The sequence below is a fragment of the Oncorhynchus kisutch genome, linkage group LG25, assembly GCF_002021735.2.
Source record: "Oncorhynchus kisutch isolate 150728-3 linkage group LG25, Okis_V2, whole genome shotgun sequence".
In the NCBI taxonomy this organism is placed as follows: domain Eukaryota; kingdom Metazoa; phylum Chordata; class Actinopteri; order Salmoniformes; family Salmonidae; genus Oncorhynchus; species Oncorhynchus kisutch.
The window spans coordinates 18,266,038-18,285,859 of record NC_034198.2 but is presented as its reverse complement, the minus strand read 5'-3'; the positions used below and the strand labels follow the sequence as shown (position 1 = coordinate 18,285,859).

General features: G+C 41.8%; 1 long non-coding RNA gene across 1 annotated transcript; it reads left to right on the top strand.

Moving 5' to 3' along the window:
• Window positions 1–9,551: 9,551 nt before the first annotated feature.
• Window positions 9,552–16,618, top strand: LOC116357492 (uncharacterized). Its single transcript, XR_004205516.1, has 3 exons — window positions 9,552–10,085; window positions 12,776–12,985; window positions 14,848–16,618. It is a non-coding gene; the product is annotated as an uncharacterized LOC116357492 (long non-coding RNA).
• Window positions 16,619–19,822: the final 3,204 nt, after the last annotated feature.

Genomic DNA, 19,822 nt, shown 5'->3' with positions numbered 1-19,822 from the left:
AAAAGTATTCACCCCCTATGCATTTTTCCTATTTTGTTGCCTTACAACCTGGAATGGAATTAAAAAAAAAAAAAATTGTGGGATTGTATCATTTGATTATTTTTCATTGTGAAACAAACAACAACAACAAAACATTTAACTTGAGCGTGGACAACTATTCTTGCAGCAATTACAGCTGCAAGTCTCTTGGGGTTTGTCTCTATAAGCTTGGCACATCTAACCACTGGGATTTTTGCCCATTCTTCAAGGCAAAACTGCTCCAGCTCCTTCAAGTTGGATGGGTTCCACTGGTGTACAGCAATCTTTAAGTCATACCACAGATTCTCAATTGGATTGAGGTCTGGGCTTTGACTAGGCCATCCCAAGACATTTAAATGTTTCCCCTTAAACCACTCGAGTGTTGCTTTAGCAGTATGCTTAGGGTCATTGTCCTGCTGGAAGGTGAATCTCCATCCCAGTCTAAAATCTCTGGAAGACTGAAACAGGTTTCCCTCAAGAATTTCCCTGTATTTAGCACATCCATCATTCCTTCAATTCTGACCAGTTTCCCAGTCCCTGCCTGATGAAAGCTCAATTTTAGTCTCATCTGACCAGAGCACCTTCTTCCATATGTTTGGGGAGTCCCTCACATGCCGTGGGGAGTCCCTCACAAACATGTTTGCACATTTCTTTCTTTATGCAATGGCTTTATTCTGGCCACTCTTCCGTAAAGCCCAGCTCTGTGGAGTGTACGGCTTAAAGTGGTCCTATGGACAGATACTCCAATCTCAGCTGTGGAGCTTTGCAGCTCCTTCAGGGTTATCTTTGGTCTCTTTGTTGCCTCTCTGATTAATGCCCTCCTTGCCTGGTCTGTGAGTTTTGGTGGCCAGCACATTCTTGGCAGGTTTGTTGTGGTGCCATATTCTTTCTATTGTTTTTATAATGGATTCAATGCTGCTCCGTGGGATGTTCAAAGTTTTGAATATTTTTTCATAACCCAACCCTGATCTGTACTTCTCCATAACTCGCCAAGAGTGTGCAAAGATGTCATCAAGGCAAAGGGTGGCTACTTTGAAGAATCTCAAATATAAATATATTTTGATTTGTTTAACCATTTTTTGGGTTACTATATGAATCATTTCATAGTGTTGATGTCTTTACTATTATTCAACAATAAAGAAAAACCCTGGAATGAGTAGATGTGTCCAAACCTTTGATTGGTACTGTATATCAATGAATTGGTGAGGGCACTAGAACAGACTGCAGCACCCGGCCTCACCCTACTAGATTTGAAAATCACATTTCTACTGTTTGGAGATAATCTGGTGCTTCTGTCCCCATCCAAGTAGGGCCTACTGCAGCACCTAGATCTTCTGCACAGATTATGTTAGACTTGGGCCCTGACAGTGAATCTCAGTAAGAGAAAAATAATGGTGTTCCTAAAAAAGGTCCAGTAGCCAGGACACCAAACATAAATTCTATCTAGACATAGTTGCCCTAGAGCACACAAAGAACTATACCTACCTCAGCTTTAACATCAACACCACAGGTAACTTCCACAAGGCTGTGAACAATCTGAGGCAAGGCAAGGGCCTTCTACCACATCCCAATTAGGATCTGTCTAAAAACACTTCAATCAGTTATATAATCCATTGCCCTCTATGGTTGTGAGGTCTGGGGTCCACTTACAAACGAAGAAATCACAAAATGGGACAAGCACCCAATTGAAACTCTGCATGCATAATTCTGCAAAAGTATACTTTATGTACAATGCAAACCCCATACAATGCATGCAGAGCAGAAATAGGACTATCCCCTCTAGAAAAGAGCTGTTTAGTTCTACAACCACCTAAAATCAAGCAATGCCCACACATTCCACCTCAAAGCCCTCACCTACAGAGAGATTAACCTAGAGAAAAGTCCCCTCAGCCAGTTGGTTCTAGGGCTCTGTTCACAAACAAACAGACCCCACAGAGCCCCAGGACGGCAGCACAATTAGACCCAACCAAATTATGAGAAAAATGTCAAACTATTTGATACACTGGAAAGAATCAACCAAAAAACGGAACAAATTAGAATGCTATCTGGCCCTAAACAGAGAGGACACTGTGGCAGAATACCTGACCACTGTGACTGACCCAAAAGGAATAAAATCCTTGACTATGTATAGACTCAGTGAGCATAGCCTTGCTATTGAGAGAGGCCGCCATAGGCAGACCTGGCTCTCGAGAGAAGACAGGCTATGTGCCCACTGCCCACAAAAAGAGCTGTAAACCAGGAGTTGGAACCAAAATAATTTTCCAGTCGTTTCGTTCTGAACAGAACCAATATTTTTTTCCTTTGTTTCCACTGTTCCGACCAATGTTCTAAACCGGTTCAAACCCCCCAAAATAACCGGTTTATATTGTTCCTTTCTGTTCCTTTTATAACTTCTTGAAATCAACAGTTTTTTACATTTATCTCATTAAATTACTTTACCAATCAGTGTGGATAGAGCAGGCAAGCTAGTTGTTTACATGCGTGATGGAGAGACAAGTGTAGCCTATGGTGCAAGATGTAACTAAAATTTTACGGCTGGGGAGAGAGAGAGAGAGAGAGAGAGAGAGAGAGAGGGTTGAGGAGCAGGCTTGAAGTGCTATGCATCTTATTATGACATGCATTATCTGAATTAGGTCCATATAATTATACCTACGAGGAGCGGCTTCTATGAAGGACCATTGAATGTCCTTTGAGCTAGCTAGCTAACAAACTTGAGCTAGCACGCTAACAAGCTTTTGTGCGCAGTGTGGCACCAGAATTAAAAACCACATCTTGCCTTTTTTGGTAGTTTATAAATACAACGTGAAAAGTGACAACTAGGCCTATAGTATCCTTAACTAGCATTGAAAAAGTTAATCCATTCTTCTCTAGCTAATAAATCTCTTCTCTAGCTAATCTCCCCATCTTCTGAATCAAGCTAGGAAAGTCAGTACAGTAGCCTATGCTTTGGAGGGGGGATGGGCAGGTAGCCTAAACACGCAGACATGGGCAAGAATGTTCAGCTTGGAGGCAGATCCTGGAATAAGTTTCTGAGTGACCGAGTGAGGGCTTTGTATAGTTGCTTTGTTTTCTGTTTTGTTTTGTGAGACTAGAAAAAAATGCCTAGAATGTAAAATACCGTTTCCATGCTTTTAAAATAAAGGTTCTGTTCTGGAACAGTATGGATCACTTTCGTTCCCGGTTCCATTTCTGTTACTTAAAAAAAAAAAAAAATCTGTTCCTTGAACCGGTTTCAACGCGTGGTGGAAACTGAGCAGCACTTCCTAACCTCATGCCAAATGTATGACCATATTAGAGATACATATTTTCCACAGACACACAAAGAATTTCAAAACAAATCAAACATTTATAAACTCCCATATCTGTTAGGCGAAATACTATTTGCAATCACAGCAGCAAGATGTGTGGCCCATTGCTATGAGAAAATGGCAACCAGTGGAGCACAAATGACATTGTACATTTATTTATTTTTTCTTATTTTTTTGTAAATATTTTAATTGATCTGTTTATTTACCTTCCTCTACTATTCGTACTAGAGCTATGTGCTGGTGGTGCCACGGCACCACTGATAAATTGAAATACATTTCAATACATAAAGTTATAGAATTAGTACTGTCTGTATAGAGATAAATAAAATAACTCAGAAACTACACCAGGGGTAGGCCTAGAATTTTGCCACAGAGGATCAATAGTTTATGTGTAGCCCAAACCAACAGCCTGGTCTCATAGACTATATGTAACATAGAACATGTAAATCCGGGACACTCAAGTTAGTAGGATATGTTACGTTTGGTATTGTTACGCTACAACCTGGTCTCAGAGCATTTTGTATTATTCTGTAATTAAAGCAAAGACACCCCATTTAGTATGATATGTTACAAATGACAATTTGCATTAAATGTTGCAAATTTGCAAAAAACATACAATATGTTACAATTTAGCAAAAACCTATGATATGTTACGTATTCTAGCTAGGTGGCTAACGCTAGCTAGCTGGCTAACATTAAGTTTAGGGTTAAGTTTGGGAGTTAGGTTAAAGGGTTAAGGGTAGGGGAAGGGTTAACTAAAATGATTAAGGTTATGGTTAGGAGAAGGGTTAGCTAACATGCTAAGTAGTTTCAAAGTAGTAAAAAAAGTAGTAAGTAGTTGAAAAGTTGCTAATTAGCTAAAATTATAAAGTTCTCTGTGATGAGATTCAAACTCGCAACCTTTGGGTTGCTAGATGTTTGCGATATACCAACCACCCTACTTTCATTTTTTTTTGCCTCAAGTAACCATCTGTCTTATGTAACCACAGTGGCGGAAAAAAGTACCCAATTGTCATACTTGATTAAAAGTAAAGGTGGCACCATTTTCTTGTCTTTAAAATGTCCTTTTATAGCCAGGGGCATGCTCCAACACTCAGACATAATTTACAAACGAAGCATGTGTTTAGGGAGTCCGCCAGATCAGAGGCAGTAGATATGACCAGGGATGTTTTCTTTGATAAGTGTGTGAATTAGACAAATTTCCTGTCCTGCTAAGCATTGAAAACGAGTACTTTTGGGTGTCAGGGAAAATGGAGTAAAAAGTACATAATTTTCTTATATCAGCTCGCTGGCACTCAGATGGGCGAGGAGAAAATATTTTAGGCATGTCCTTAAAAACATGACCCAAAGTGCAAATTTCAGGCAGCGCTGATAGTGATATTTAAGACCAAACATAAGCTGGTTTTAGAGGTAACACCATTTGTTATGGCATGCTTTTTGACAATGGAAAAGCAGCCTATCCAGCCGTGACGCACACTGACCATATGTGCATGAAACAAGAGTAGCCTAATGTGCTTTTGGTGCATGTACACTTATATTTAGAAACATAAAACAAATGTTTTTTCCCATTATGTTTTATTTGATTCAAAACCAAGCATAGCCTCCCCTCCTTTCAATGAAGGCTTTTTTTGTCTGCCCAATGCAATCGCGAAGTAGTCAAGATTGTCGATAAAGGGTTTGGCTCCAGAGACAGCTTGGAAATACATTTATCACCACCAAAGCTATATTAAAATGTTTGAGAGGAGTAAAACAGTAAGCTGGCATTCCCATTTATCTTAGCCATGCAGGTCCCATTTTGGACATGCGTAAAACCCCTCCACGATGTAGGCTACGTGTCCATGCCCATCATGAAACTGAGAGATGAGAACCTCTGTGAATATATGAACCTCGTGTTTCGAAGTTATCTGTAACCTGTAAGCATTTCTGGATTTTCGTTTCATATGTTCAAAATCCAAGCTCTCCTTTAGGCCCGCTATAACGAAGGCTGGTTCAACAGAAATGCTTGTTGTTTTTATCCTGCCGATTTTTATGATATCATTACATTTTACATGTATTTATTGTTCTTGTTTTATTTTTATTTTGACAAAAAAAACGTATTAGAATGATTCACCTTCCTGATGTTATGGTGTGTAACGTTTGTCATCTGGGGAAGGAGAGGAGGACCAAGGTGCAGCGTGGTAAGTGTTCATATTTTAAATATTTTAATAAACACTGAAAACAAAACAATAAACAACCAACGAACAGTCCTGTAAGGTACAACACTAAACAGAAAATAACCACCCACAAAACACAACGGAAAACAGGCTACCTAAATATGGTTCTCAATCAGGGACAACGATTGACAGCTGCCTCTGATTGAGAACCATACCAGGCCAAACACAGAAATAGAAAATCATAGACAAACTAACATAGACAACCCACCCAACTCACGCCCTGACCATACTAAAACAAAAGACAAAACAAAGGAACTAAGGTCAGAACGTGACATGGTGACAATGTCCGTGCCATGCTTGCAATGCAACTTCAGGAGATGTGTGAATGCGATGTGATCTGTAAGATGCTTCCTATTCTGTTCATAAAACACAGGCCTATTTGGGAGCAGTACAACGGTGACTGGACATTCCCCCTTTCTCTTTATATTGGATCTGTGTCCAGCTCCTGTGAAAAGTGTGGATGTCCGTTAAACTCTCCATAGTCTGCTATGTTTTAATATTACATGCCCACGGGGAGAAATGATGGTGCTTGTAAGTGTGACACAGCCCATTTAAAACAAGTTGTTTTGATTAGAATTATTTGTGCTCTTTTTTAGGCCTTATCAATAATTCATGTAATCTTGCTCATTTACAACGTTTGGCATACCCATGCTCAGCCATATTGCAATTTACAGTAGACCTAGTCCCTATATCAGTGTGAATGCTATTGAAGCCATGCAATGACTTAGAACAATGTGGACTGCAAATGGGTTCAAGTTTATCCTATTTAGCAAATATAGGTCTACATTTAGTTATTTTGTTTCTGTAAGCCATTCAACAAACTATAACGGGCTAACAATGACATTGGAGTTGATTCCAAGAGAATACATAGAAGACCATAAATACACAACTTGAAGCAACCACATATTTCGCTATGTAGCACGTTCTGATTGACCAAGCCTCGACACCCCCACAACTTGTCCTCTTATGCTTGCTTGTCTAGTGTTTCTGGATTGTTCCTGAGGAGCTTCTGTTTGTAGTCTTTTCATGCAGCGTCATTTTACATATTATTATTTTTTCTCTCTCTCTCTCTCTCTCTCTCTCTCTCTCTCTCTCTCTCTCTCTCTCTCTCTCTCTCTCTCTCTCTCTCTCTCTCTCTCTCTCTCTCTCTCTCTCTGTCTCTCTCTGTCTCTCTCTGTCTCTCTCTGTCTCTCTCTGTCTCTCTCTGTCCAGTAAAGGGTACCACAGCAAGGAAGGAAGGAGAGAAGTGTGTTTGTGTGTGCGCCTTGGCTATACAGGATGTGACACTTCTCCATTCTACCCCACAGTACCGGCTACATGACTCCTACAGTAACAGCCTGGTAGACTGTCGCCATGAGTAAACAGATCACAGGTGACACTTCCTCACATTATGATTCAGACTGTATTACATATTCATACATGATTAATAGATTATACAACCAATAACCTGCCTTTCGAACAGTCCTGGCTGAACCCTGACTGTCATCACAGCGTCATTAATACGACATGAGACAACACTTTACTAAGTATCCATGTACCCTGCCCACTCTGCCTATTTCTCTATACAGCAGAGGAAAGGATACCCAAGTAAGGAAGGAAGGGGACTTGGAAGGAGAGAGAAGTGCTAAAAGAGTCAGCAATGGAATCTACCATTCTATTGGATGTAACAGTATACAGTATGTACATTTGATCATACTGTTATCCTCCTCCTTATGCTCCGTGTTTCATGAAGAGTTTCTGGCCTACGTGGGCTGGGTGTGTCTGGTTCCAAATCATCCTCACAACTTTGGGTGAAGCCTGAGCGTTGAGCCCATTTTGGTTCTTTACCATTAATCACCAGGATGGCTACAGTTGGAACCAAATTCACTTCAGCAGGCTCTGGTATAGACCAGACTCTTGACTCAGGTTCTGGTATAGACCAGACTCTGGACTCAGGCTCTGGTATAGACCAGACTCTGGGTTCAGGCTCTGGTATAGACCAGACTCTGGGTTCAGGCTCTGCATACAGGGACAGCATTGTCCATAGCAGACTGGAGACTCAGAGGAGCTAGAGAGGGCCGGGACCACCTGCACAAAGACAGGCTTTATACATCCCTGCCCCCACCTCACTGGCCTCCTTCTACCACCCTGGACACACACACACACACACACACACACACACACACACACACACACACACACACACACACACACACACACACACACACACACACACACACTAGTACTTGCACTCATGCACACACACAGAGAACCCCCTCAGCACCCCCTCCATTCTCACACGCACCCTGCCTGGGCAGTACATCTCAGAGGCCCAGTGTGTGTGACTGCGTCAGGGGTTAAAGAGTTAAGAGGGTATCGTGTAACCGCCACGGTCTGGCCCAGACAAAAGCCTGGATGATACTGATTCAACTCAACAGTCTGCTGCTACTGCTGCTGTGGCTTCCATTCACCCTGCCCCAAACTGACCTGATCACACAGAGGTCAATGCAGATCAGCCTATTGTTGCTCTGCATTGTTACAACTAATTGGTTGTTGTCGGTGATGGCCATGAATTTGAAAGAGCATTCTGTATCTTTATTGTTACCTCGATTGAACCTTTCAACCCCACTCTTTCCGCTGTGGATTCTTACAACTGTCCGTAATATCTCTGAATTTGAATTGAGGTTTCAGTATTTAGCATTACCTGAAACCTCTCATTCTCTCCCTTCACATTCTTCTATAGCTGGTGGTCTGTGAGAAAAGTGTTCCATCTATTCTTTCCACTGAGCTGCGGTGTCCGTCTTCCAATTAGTTACGCAACAGTACAGTGAGTAGGCAAACAGAACCGAAAACAGTATTTACCATGAAGGATGGCAGAAACAGGCTCACATACAGTTAGTGTTCCGGTGGTTGGAATAGCCTACATTCACACCACCTCTCCCTGTTCTATCGGGTGACAGTGGGTTTGACAATGACATAACGACGTGACGCTACGAAAGGATGAGAATGGCAGAAGAGGAGAGAGCATTATTCATTCTGTGGCTTTGCCAGAGAAAGTGCCAAGATGTACTACGTCAATTAGTACCATGGTCATGTAATCCTGTGTTTAAAGGGAAATGCATAGAACAAACAGGCATTTAAGAACAGTGGAGACATTCTAAAAAAACGACATATAGGGAATTCTTTCCCGCTTAACATTCTTTCACATTTTCCCACATTTAACAACAATAGAAAGTATAAAGGGGATCCAAATAAACATTTGGATACTTTCTTTGAAAAGGTCTGCCTCTGACTGGCCAACACACACCCCTCACTCCCTGTAGCTCAGGGTTCTATTACAGAGAACAAACAAACAGACCAGAGGAGAAGCCACATTGTTCTCTGTTCCATTCTCACTGGAACCCTTCCGTAGTGAAGGAGACCACACCTCCAATACATCAGATGGATCAGTAAATAAAGGAGGAACACAGGGGAGCTTTTATTGTGGTAACAGGAGGAAAACAGTTCCACCTTCACTGTGCTTCTTGGAGCTGACTGGGGTGCTGTTAGATCCATGGTCGTAGACTGCAGTACTCACTAAAGTATCATGCTGACATTGAGAAATGCAAGGGGACTAATGAAATCAATAACTAATACACACACACACACACACAGTCCCGCACTTGAGGAATGCGTGTGTCAGCTGGCAGAGGACCAGATGGACGGAACATGCACACACGCACGCAAATGCTCACACACAGGCAAACACACACACACACACACACACACACACACACACACACACACACAGTCCCGCACTTGAGGAATGCGTGTGTCAGCTGGCAGACGACCAGATGGACGGAACATGCACACAAATGCTCACACACACACACACACACACACACACACACACACACACACACACACACACACACACACACACACACACACATCCCTCATCCCTTGTCCTTATGCGGTAAAAGGAGCTTGGTCTCCACAGTGACCAAACACAAAAAAAGGAGTCAGGGCAACAAGAGCAGCTGGCCTCCAGAGATAGAGAGGGAGAGAGAGGTGTAGAGTGAGAGGGGGTGTGTGAGGAAAACAAAACAACAAGAAAAACTGTGAGAGTGAATGAGTGTGGAAAGACGGCCCAGAAGAGAGCGACAGAGGGGGAGTGGAGGCAGAGGGGAGGGGAGAGACTTACTGCCAGCGCAAAAGACTAAGGAGAGAGAGCATAGTAGAGGAGGTGCACAGACTCTCTCGGAAGACGAGTGCAGCACAAAGAAGCAGTAACTGAGCACAGACTTTTAAAAGAGAGAAACTGCTGGAAACTGACAACCCAGTGAACTAAAGATACAGAACCTGTAAAAGGACAAAGTCAAATCTTTCAGTCTGGAAAACTGGAATAAGCTAATTAGATGAGGTGAAACGGCATAGAGGAGACCACACAAGGTATAGGAATAAGAAGAGGGGGATGGTGAAAGAGAGAGTTTTTAATGGACATTTGAGAAACTTTGAGAGAAGTGGATAAACTCTGTACTGAAGTTGGAGAGACTGATACATTTGCCAAACTCATTCACTCCCAAAGGTAAGATTTTTTGATACAGTAAAGTTGCCCTGTCAGTGATGTTTTATTTCTTTGTATATCGTTTACACTTGTTTTTTTTTCATGTCTGTCGGACATTAACATGTTCAATTGCTAAGATAAAATACAAACTGTAGTGGTTAACAATTGCTTGTTACATGAAAACAGTATATGCTTGAATATGACTTTCAGAACCTTTCAGCATTGCAGATATTCCGGGAATAAAGTTCGCTTTCAGTGAAACCTTTGGGGTCTCTTCAGACATTCACGTAAAGTAACATGAACCAGGAGAGGGGCCCAGGACAGATTGAATGGGAGAAAGGGGAGAGAGACAGGGTGGGGGGAGAGGATAGAGAAAATAATGAGATGGGGGGTAGGATAGAGTGAGATAGACAGACATAGAGAGAGAGAAGAGGGGGACAGCAGAGGTCAGGTCATTCCTCAGAGTTACCCTGGCAAATCCAATGTTATTGGTCACATAAACATATTTAGCAGATGTTATTGAGGGTGTTGCAAAATGCTTGTGTTCCCAGCTCCAACAGCGCAGTAATATCTTAACAATTCACAAACAATACACACAATCTAAAAGTAAAAGAATGGAATTAAGAAATATATAAATATTAGGACAAGCAATGTTGGAGTGGCATTGACTAAAATACAGTAGAATAGAGTACAGTATGTACACGAGCGTTCAAAAGTTTGGGGTCACTTAGAAACGTCCTTGTTTTTTAAAGAAAAGCACATTTTCTGTCCATTAAAATAACATCAAATTGATCAGAAATACAGTGTAGACATTGTTAATGTTGTAAATGACCATTGTAGCTGGAAACAGCAGATTTTTTTATGGAATATCTACATAGGCGTACAGAGGCCCATTATCAGCAACTATCACTCCAAGTTTATCATTTTAAAAGGCTAATTGATCATTATAAAACCCTTTTGCAATTATGTTAACACAGTCAAAAACAGTTGTGTTGATTAAAGAAGCAATGAAACTGGCCTTCTTTAGATTAGTTGAGTATCTGGAGCATCAGCATTTGCGGGTTCAATTACAGCCTCAAAATGTCCAGAAACAAAGACCTTTCTTCTGAAACTCGTCAGTCTATTCTTGTTCTGAGAAATGAAGGCTATTCCATGTGAGAAATTGCCAAGAAACTGAAGATCTCGTACAACGCTGTGTACTACTCCCTTCACAGAACAGCGTAAACCAGCTCTAATCAGAATAGAAAGAGGAGTGGGAGGCACAACTGAGCAAGAGGACAAGTACATTAGTGTCTAGTTTGAGAAACAGATGCCTCAACAAGTCCTCAACTGGCAGCTTCATTAAATAGTACCCGCAAAACACCAGTCTCAACGTCAACAGAGTTCCTCTGTCCAGTGTCTGTGTTCTTTTGCCCATTTTGTTCTTTCTTTTTTTTGGCCAGTCTGAGAAATGTATTTTTCTTTTCAACTCTGCCTAGAAGACCAGCATCCCGGAGTCGCCTCTTCACTGTTGACATTGAGACTGGTGTTTTGCAGGTACCATTTAATGAAGCTGCCAGTTGAGGACTTGTGAGGCGTCTGATGGGAAAAAATGATGGAAAGCTTAGTGATGGAGACGGGAACACAACCTACTTGTAATATCAGAGTATAGTGAATAATTCCATATAAACATCTTCGTACAGGGATGGTACCGTTTAAGAAACAATAAGGGAGATCACAAGACCAATGAGCAGACTGCCCAGACAGTTAGTCTGTAAGTTACTGTAACAGTAGAGGAAACAGTGCACAGGCAGATTGTTGTGTTGCTTCATCAGATATTTGACACAGTGGTGTAACTGGGTAGTTGGCCTCAGTGCCGAGCAGCTTCTCACAAAGATAAGTGATTAGAGAACTAGATAAGTGCAAAGGAAGCATGTACTGTACACACACACACACACACACACACAAACACACATTTGAGTCTAGTATCAACATGCGTTGGATAGCCCACACACAGCTGCTGTAGCTGATGACAGAGCCCAGTCTGAAATGCCAATCCTGAAATAGTCTGGACGGGTTATAATTAAATGACAGTATGGACAGTTCCAGCTACACCAGGACTTCTTACACACATCACAGACACACAGACACACACGCACACACGCGCACACACACACACACACGCATTTGCACACACACACACACACACGCACACACACACACACAAACGCATATGCACACACACGCACACACACACACACACCACACACCACACACACACACACACACACACCACACACACACACCACACACACATAAACACACGCATCAGCAGCCTGATTAGAGGGGTGAGATGTAATGCATGAGCATACAGGCTTTAAAATATAGAGAATGATATAAATATACATAAAATATAGATGGTGGAGAGTAATTGTAGAGCTTCCAGAACAAATTGCATAGTTGACTAGAGGGGTTAGGGTGGGGTTAAAGGGCTATTTTGTCAAGGGCGAGTTTCATGCAAACACATAATACTGTCTTTTACCTAAAGAAACACTCAAAAAGTTCACAGTTATAGATGTGAGGAATGAAAGATATCATTCAGGAAAGTTCTTATAGGAAGTGTGTGTGTGCCTAAAGGGTATGCATGCGTGCATGAGCACCACCAACAATCTCTCGTGATGCAAACATCCTCTAATTCCCTCCATGTCTTTGTACCCTAATCCTCCCCTTAGGTGCTGTGCCATAAGTTCAAAGCATTACCCCAAAGCTATTTGGATCCATCCCCAGTCTCCCTCTGTGTGTGACTTTACCAGGGGAATCCAAGATGGAGGTGAGAGAGGAGGTGTTGGACATCCTAAATAAGGTGTGGACTAAACTACAGAACCTCCCTCAGGCCAACTCGCTGGAGCTGGGGGCCTTCTTCATAATCATCCTCTTCGTCGGTGAGTCGAGGCACATGCCAGTCCATAGCCCCAACCCTTGGATACCTCTCGTAGACCTGAAAGGAGCATAAGGCAGTTCCAGAAATCAACTGTTTCACCCTCGCTTAGTGCTTAGTTATTGTAACATGTTACATACAGTATGTCATAGTGACTGTTTCAATGATAACTGGGTAAAACCACATGAGTTGAATTACAGTGATCACATCTACACTAATGTAATCAGTAATGAATTTTATCATGCAACATTTCAATCTGTTATTGGCAGAGCAACAAGTTAGTCTCTGTTTACATACCAGTACCAGTCAAAAGTTTGGACACCTACTCGTTCCATTTTTTAAAACTATTTTCTACATTGTAGAATAATAGTGAAGACATCGAAACTATGAAATAACACACATGGAATCCTGTAGTAACCAAAGAAGTGTTAAACAAATCAAAATATATTTTACATTTGAGATTCTTCAAAGTAGCCACCCTTTGCCTTGATGACAGCTTCGCACACTCTTGGCATTCTCTCAACCAGCTTCATGAAATGGAATGCATTTCAGTTAACAGGAGTGCCTTGTTAAAACTTCATTTGTGGAATTACTTTCCTTCTTAATGCATTTGAGCCTATCAGTTGCGTTGTGTAAGGGTGGTTGTGTACGGGTGGTATACAGAAGATAGCCCTATTTGGTGCAAGAACAGCTCAAATAAGCAAAGAGAAATGACAGACCATCATTACTTTAAGACATGAAGGCCAGTCAATCCGGAAAATGTCAAGAACTTTGACATTTTCATTCACTTTGTAAGTGCAGTCGCAAAACCTATCAAGCACTGTGATGAAACTGACTCTCACGAGGACCACCACAGGAAAGCAAGACCCAGAGTTAAGTTCATTAGAGTAAGTTCATTAGAGTTTCCAGCCTCAGAAATTGCAGCACAAATAAATACTTCACAGAGTTCAATTAACAGACACATCAACTGTTCAGAGGAGACTGTGTGAATCAGGCCTTCGTTGTTGAATTGCTGCAAAGAAACCACTACTGAAGGACACCAATAATAAGAAGAGACTTGCTTGGGCCAAGAAACAAGAGTAATGGAATCTAGACCAGTGGAAATCTGTCCTTTGGTCTGATGAGACCAAATTTAGATTTTTGGTTCCAACCACAGTGTATTTGTGAGACAAAGAGTAGGTGAATGGATGATCTCTGCATGTGTGGTTCCCACCATGAAGTATGAAGGAGGTGGTGTGATGGTGTGGGGTTGCTTTTCTGGTGACACTATCAGTGATTTATTTAGAATTCAAGGCACACTTAATCAGCATGGCTACCACAGCATTCTGCAGCGATATGCCATCCCATCTGGTTTGCGCTTATTGGGACTATCATTTGTTTTTTTTATCAGGAAATTACCCAAAACACACCTCCAGGCTGTGTAAGAGCTATTTAACAAGAAGGAGAGTGATGGAATGCTGCATCAGATCACCTGACCTCAACCCAATTGAGATGGTTTGGGATGAGTTGGACCACAGAGTGAAGGAGAAGCAGCCAACAAGTGCTCAGCATATGTGGGAACACTGTTGGAAAAGCCTTCCTCATGAAGCTTGTTGAGAGAAGTGTGCAAAGCTGGCATCAAGGCAAAGGGTGGCTACTTTGAAGAATCAAAAATATATTTTGATTTGTTTAACACTTTTTTGGTTACTACATGATTCCATATGTGTTATTAAATAGTTTTGATTTCTTCACTATTCAATGTACAGTGTACAATGTAGAAAATAGTAAAAATAAGGAAAAACCCTTGAACGAGTTCGTTCAAACTTTTGATTGGTACTGTAATAATGTTAGAAAGCTAAATCTCTCTTTCTCTCTCTCTCCTTCCAGCCACTTTCCTGTTTATGATTGTTCTATCCTGCATTCACTGCTGTTGCTGTGGAAAGCCTAAATACCAGGGCTCCCGGGTCCAACCCTTACAGGCTGTCTGAGGAGTAGGGGACAGTGGCCCAGTTGCAATACTTATAAAATGCACCCTTCCCTCCCTTCAAGGAAGGGAGGAAAGAGCAAATTCAAGGGAAGAACCAAGGAAGGAGGGATGCTCTCTAAAGTATTGGTATTGCCTGAACAATGTAGTTTGGAGGGGACAGACAGACTACTATGCAACCATCCTGAAGAATCCATGTGTGTATAAAGGCTGATGAGCAGTGGCAGAAGTCATTAAGACTACTCAGCAGTAGTTGTAAACAGGACAATGATGCACTAGGAACAGAGCACTGTGAGCCTAGTTTCTGCGCTGTTGTTCTGTCTGACTCAGTCTGAGAACACAAACCACTCCAAGGTGGACAAAAACAGATCTACACAATTTTTCTCATGTGATTTTAACCTGAAAGAGCTGGTTTTATATGTTGTGTGTTTTGTATAAAAAGATACATTAGAAATTCCTTTAGTTTTGTATCTTGTTCATTGAAAGGTATGTTTTCATGTCCAGAATTTCAAACCCCTCTCTGTTCTCCTTTATGACCCCACGGGAAAAGTCCTGAAGTTCCAAACTTGTTTTCGGTTAGCTCTGTTTTCCACTGGAACGGGACAGACCAATAGAGAGTGCCCTCTGCTGCTGCAATGAGCACAAAACATTTAGGCCTACTGGGGCAGCAGATAGCCTAGTGGTTGCATGGGGCCAGTAACCGAAAGGTTGCCCCTGGTCAAGGCAGTTAACCCACTGTTCCCCAGTAGGCATTCATTGTAAATAAGAATTTGTTCTTAACCTTTATTTAACTAGGAAAATCAGTCTGTTCCAAAGCAAAAAGTGGTGTTGCGACCTTCTCTAAGAGCATTTCGTATTATTCTGTATGTCAATCTGAAACACCCCATATAGTATGTTATGATACATTTCTTAATGCTATAAATAAAGGTAAAATAATGTTTTTTTAATGTATTAATTAGAGGATGTCTATTACCCATTTCGTATGATTTGTTACGAATCACAATTAGTATTATATGTTACGAATGTGCAAAACGTGCAATATGTCATGAATTTGCTAAATGTACAATATGTTACGAATGATCAAAACGTATGATATGTTATGAATTCTAGGTAGGTTGCTAGGTGGCTACCAATAGCTCGCTCGCTAACGTTAGCTAGGCTAGGGGTTAGGGTTAGCTAACATGCTAAGTAGTTTCAAAGTAGTTCAAATGTAGTAGGTAGTTGGAAAGTTGCTAATTAGCTCAAATGCTAATGTTGTCCTTGATGAGATTCAAACTTTCAACTTTTGGGTTGCTAGACCTTCGCATTATACGCCTGACCAACCACCCTACTTTTCATTTTTGCCTTGAGCAACCATCTGTCTTATGTAACCATACCAAATGCATCTCGGATTTAAGTGCAGAATAACACAAAATTCCCTGAGACCAGATTCAGTATTAATGCAGTATTGTAGAAATAGGTCACCTTATAAATGGTGATTCGTGATTATTCGTAGTTATACCATCTCTGATTGCACAGTACTTGATTATAATTAATTTAGAGTGAAACAAGCAGTGTTTTTATCTTATATTGATCTGTAGTTGTTACAGGAGCAATGTGTTTGTTTACAAGTTTAGTTTTACTTAATGTTTAAGTGCTAATAAAACTAAGTACAATAAAGAATTTAAAAATGTACATTGTGATTCTTCTTGTTATTAGTACATAAATGATTGAGTGCATCGTGTCAACAGTTAAAATGTAATGTAACACTCCAATAACTGTCTGGACCGATATCACATCTGACTTTACTACTATACTTCACATGTGAAATTCATGACTTTTTTCAGTAACGGGTTTGCAGTAAAGCATGCCTTATCAGGCCTTGTAGCACAGCCTCGGGCCTCACCTCCAAATATCATCAGTTAACATTAAACCAGCTATACACCTCTCTCTCTCCTACTGCGCCACACATTGAAAGCCGTCACAACAAGAGAACTAGTTACGATCACTGCTTAGGCTCAAGGAATAAGGTGGAATAAGGCTCTCATACAAAGGAGGGTCTTCTGGGTGCTGGAAATACAGATGAAAGGCCGGAGCAGATATTGAGTAAGTAGCAGAGGCCTACACGTCCAGTCCCCAGGTCTCACAGACTGTACACACTGTAGCCGTTGCTGAGAACACAGAGATGGCTGTGGAAAGGTGAGTCAGTGATTGGAAACATGCTAATTAACAGCTCTGTAACATGTAGGAAAGCCTTGATGTTTCTGTATAGGCTATAGCCTACTGCCAGCATTTTACAAAGTTAACAGCTGTGGAATTAGGGAAAGTGTTGTATTTCAAAACAGTTTCATTGGTTGTTCTATGAAAAAGCTGGCTATACAAATCTGAATAAATCTTCTAAATGGGCTTTCCCTGTGTTATTTCAATTAGGCAGTCTTCATAAAAATAGAATGAAAATAGAATTTACGGACATATTCAATCTCTCTCTATCCCAGTCTGCTGTCCTCACATGCTTCAAGATGGCCACCATTGTTCCTGTACCCAAGAAAGAAAGGTAACTGAACTGAATGACTATCTGTCTTATGTAGCACTCACTTCTATCATCATGAAGTGCTTTGAGAGACTAGTCAAGGATCATAACACCTCTACCTTACCTGTCACCCTGGACCCACTTCAATTTGCTTACCGCCCCAATACACAGACGATGCAATCGCAATCGCACTTCCCTATCCCATCTGGACAAGAGGAATACCTATGTAAGAATGCTGTTCATTGAATATAGCTCAGCATTCAACACCATAGTACCGTCCAAGCTCATCATTAAGCTTGAGCCCCTGGGTCTGAACCCTGCCCTGTGGAACTACCTGACGGACCTCCCCCAGGTGGTGAAGGTAGGAAACAACACCACTTCCACACTGGGGCCCCCAAGGTTGCGTGCTCAGCCCCCTCCTGTACTCCCTGTTCACCCATGACTGCGTGGCCATGCACACATCCAGCTCAATCATCAAGTTTGCAGATGAAACAACAGTAGTAGCCTTGACTACTAATAATGACGAGACCGCCTACAGGGAGGAGGTGAGGGATCTGGGAGTGTGGTGCCAGGAAAATAACCTCTCGCTCATCATCAACAAAACAAAGGAGATGATAATGGACTTCAGGAAACAGCAGGGGGAGCACCCCTCTATCGACATCGAAGGGACTGCAGTGGAGAAGGTGGAAAGCTTCAAGTTCCTCGGTGTACACATCACTGACAATCTGAAATGGTCCACCCACACAGACAGTGTGGTGAAGAATGCACAACAGCGCCTGTTAAACCGCAGGGCTCTCCAGAGAATGGTGCGGTTTGCCCAACGTATCACCGGGGGCAAACTACATGCCCTCCAGGACACCTACAGCACCCGATGTCACAGGAAGGCCAAATAAATCATCAAGGACAACAACCACCCGAGCCACTGCCTGTTCACCCTGCTATCATCCAGAAGCCGAGGTCAGTACAGGTGTATCAAAGCTGGGACCAAGAGACTGTTAAATAGCCAACACTAGCACATTAGAGGCTGCTGACTACAATTGAAGTTGGAAGTTTACATACACTTAGGTTGGAGTCATTAAAACTTGTTTTTCACCAACTCCACAAACTTCTTGTTAACAAACTATAGTTTTGGCAAGTCGGTTAGGACATCTTGTGCATGACACAAGTAATTTTTCCAACAATTGTTTACAGACAGAATGTTTCACTTAGAATTCACTGTATCAGAAGTTTACATACATTAAGTTGACTGTGCATTTCAACAGCTTGGAAAATTCCAAGAAAGGATGTCATGGCTTTAGAAGCTTCTGATAGGCTAATTGACATATTTTGAGTCAATTGGAGGTGTACCTGTGGATGTATTTCAAGGCCTACCTTCAATCCCAGTGCCTCTTTGCTTGACATCATGGGAAAATCAAAAGTATTCAGCTAAGACCTCCCCCAAAAATGTTTGACCTCCACAAGTCTGGTTCATCCTTGGGAGCAATTTCCAAATGCCTGAAGGTACCACGTTCATCTGTACAAACAATAGTACGCAAGTAGAAACACCATGGGACCACGCAGCCATCATACCGCTCAGGAAGGAGACGCATTCTGTCTCCTAGCGATGAACGTACTTTAGTGCGAAAAGTGCAAATTAATCCCAGAACAGCAGCAAAGGACCTTGTGAAGATGCTGGAGGAAACAGGTACAAAAGTATCTATATTCACAGTAAAACGAGTCATATATTGACATTACCTGATAGGCCACTCAGCAAGGAAGAAGCCACTGCTCCAAAACCGCCATAAAAAAGCCAGACTACGATTTGCAACTGCACATGGGGACAAAGATCATACTTTTTGGAGAAATGTCTTCTGGTCTGAGGAAACAAAAATAGAATTGTTTGGCCATAATGACCATCGTTATGTTTGGAGGAAAAAGGGGGAGGCTTGCAAGCCGAAGAACACCATCAAAACGTGAAGCACAGGAATGGCAGCATCATGTTGTGGGGGTGCTTTGCTGCAGGAGGGACTGGTGCACTTCACAAAATAGATAGCTAGTTTTAAATTTTCCAGCCATGTGCATCCTAGCAAAGCTAGATGGTTGCCTTTCACGATGTAGAGCAGTAGCTTTACCTTCTGTTTGTTGAGCTCCACTGTAACAATCATACTTCCTCTCACTGGAACAATCATACTTCCTCTCACTGGAACAGTCTCAACATTTTATGTTTTCAGTGTCATCTTTGTGGGCTGTGGTGTGAGGTGATGTAGTTTCTCCTTCTATACAGCCTCAGCAAAGATATAGCTGCTCCAGTGTCCACTTGCATCCGTACTGCTTTTCCATCTAGTAGGGGTGTCACCCAGTATCTGTGTCCATTGTCTGAAATGGACAAA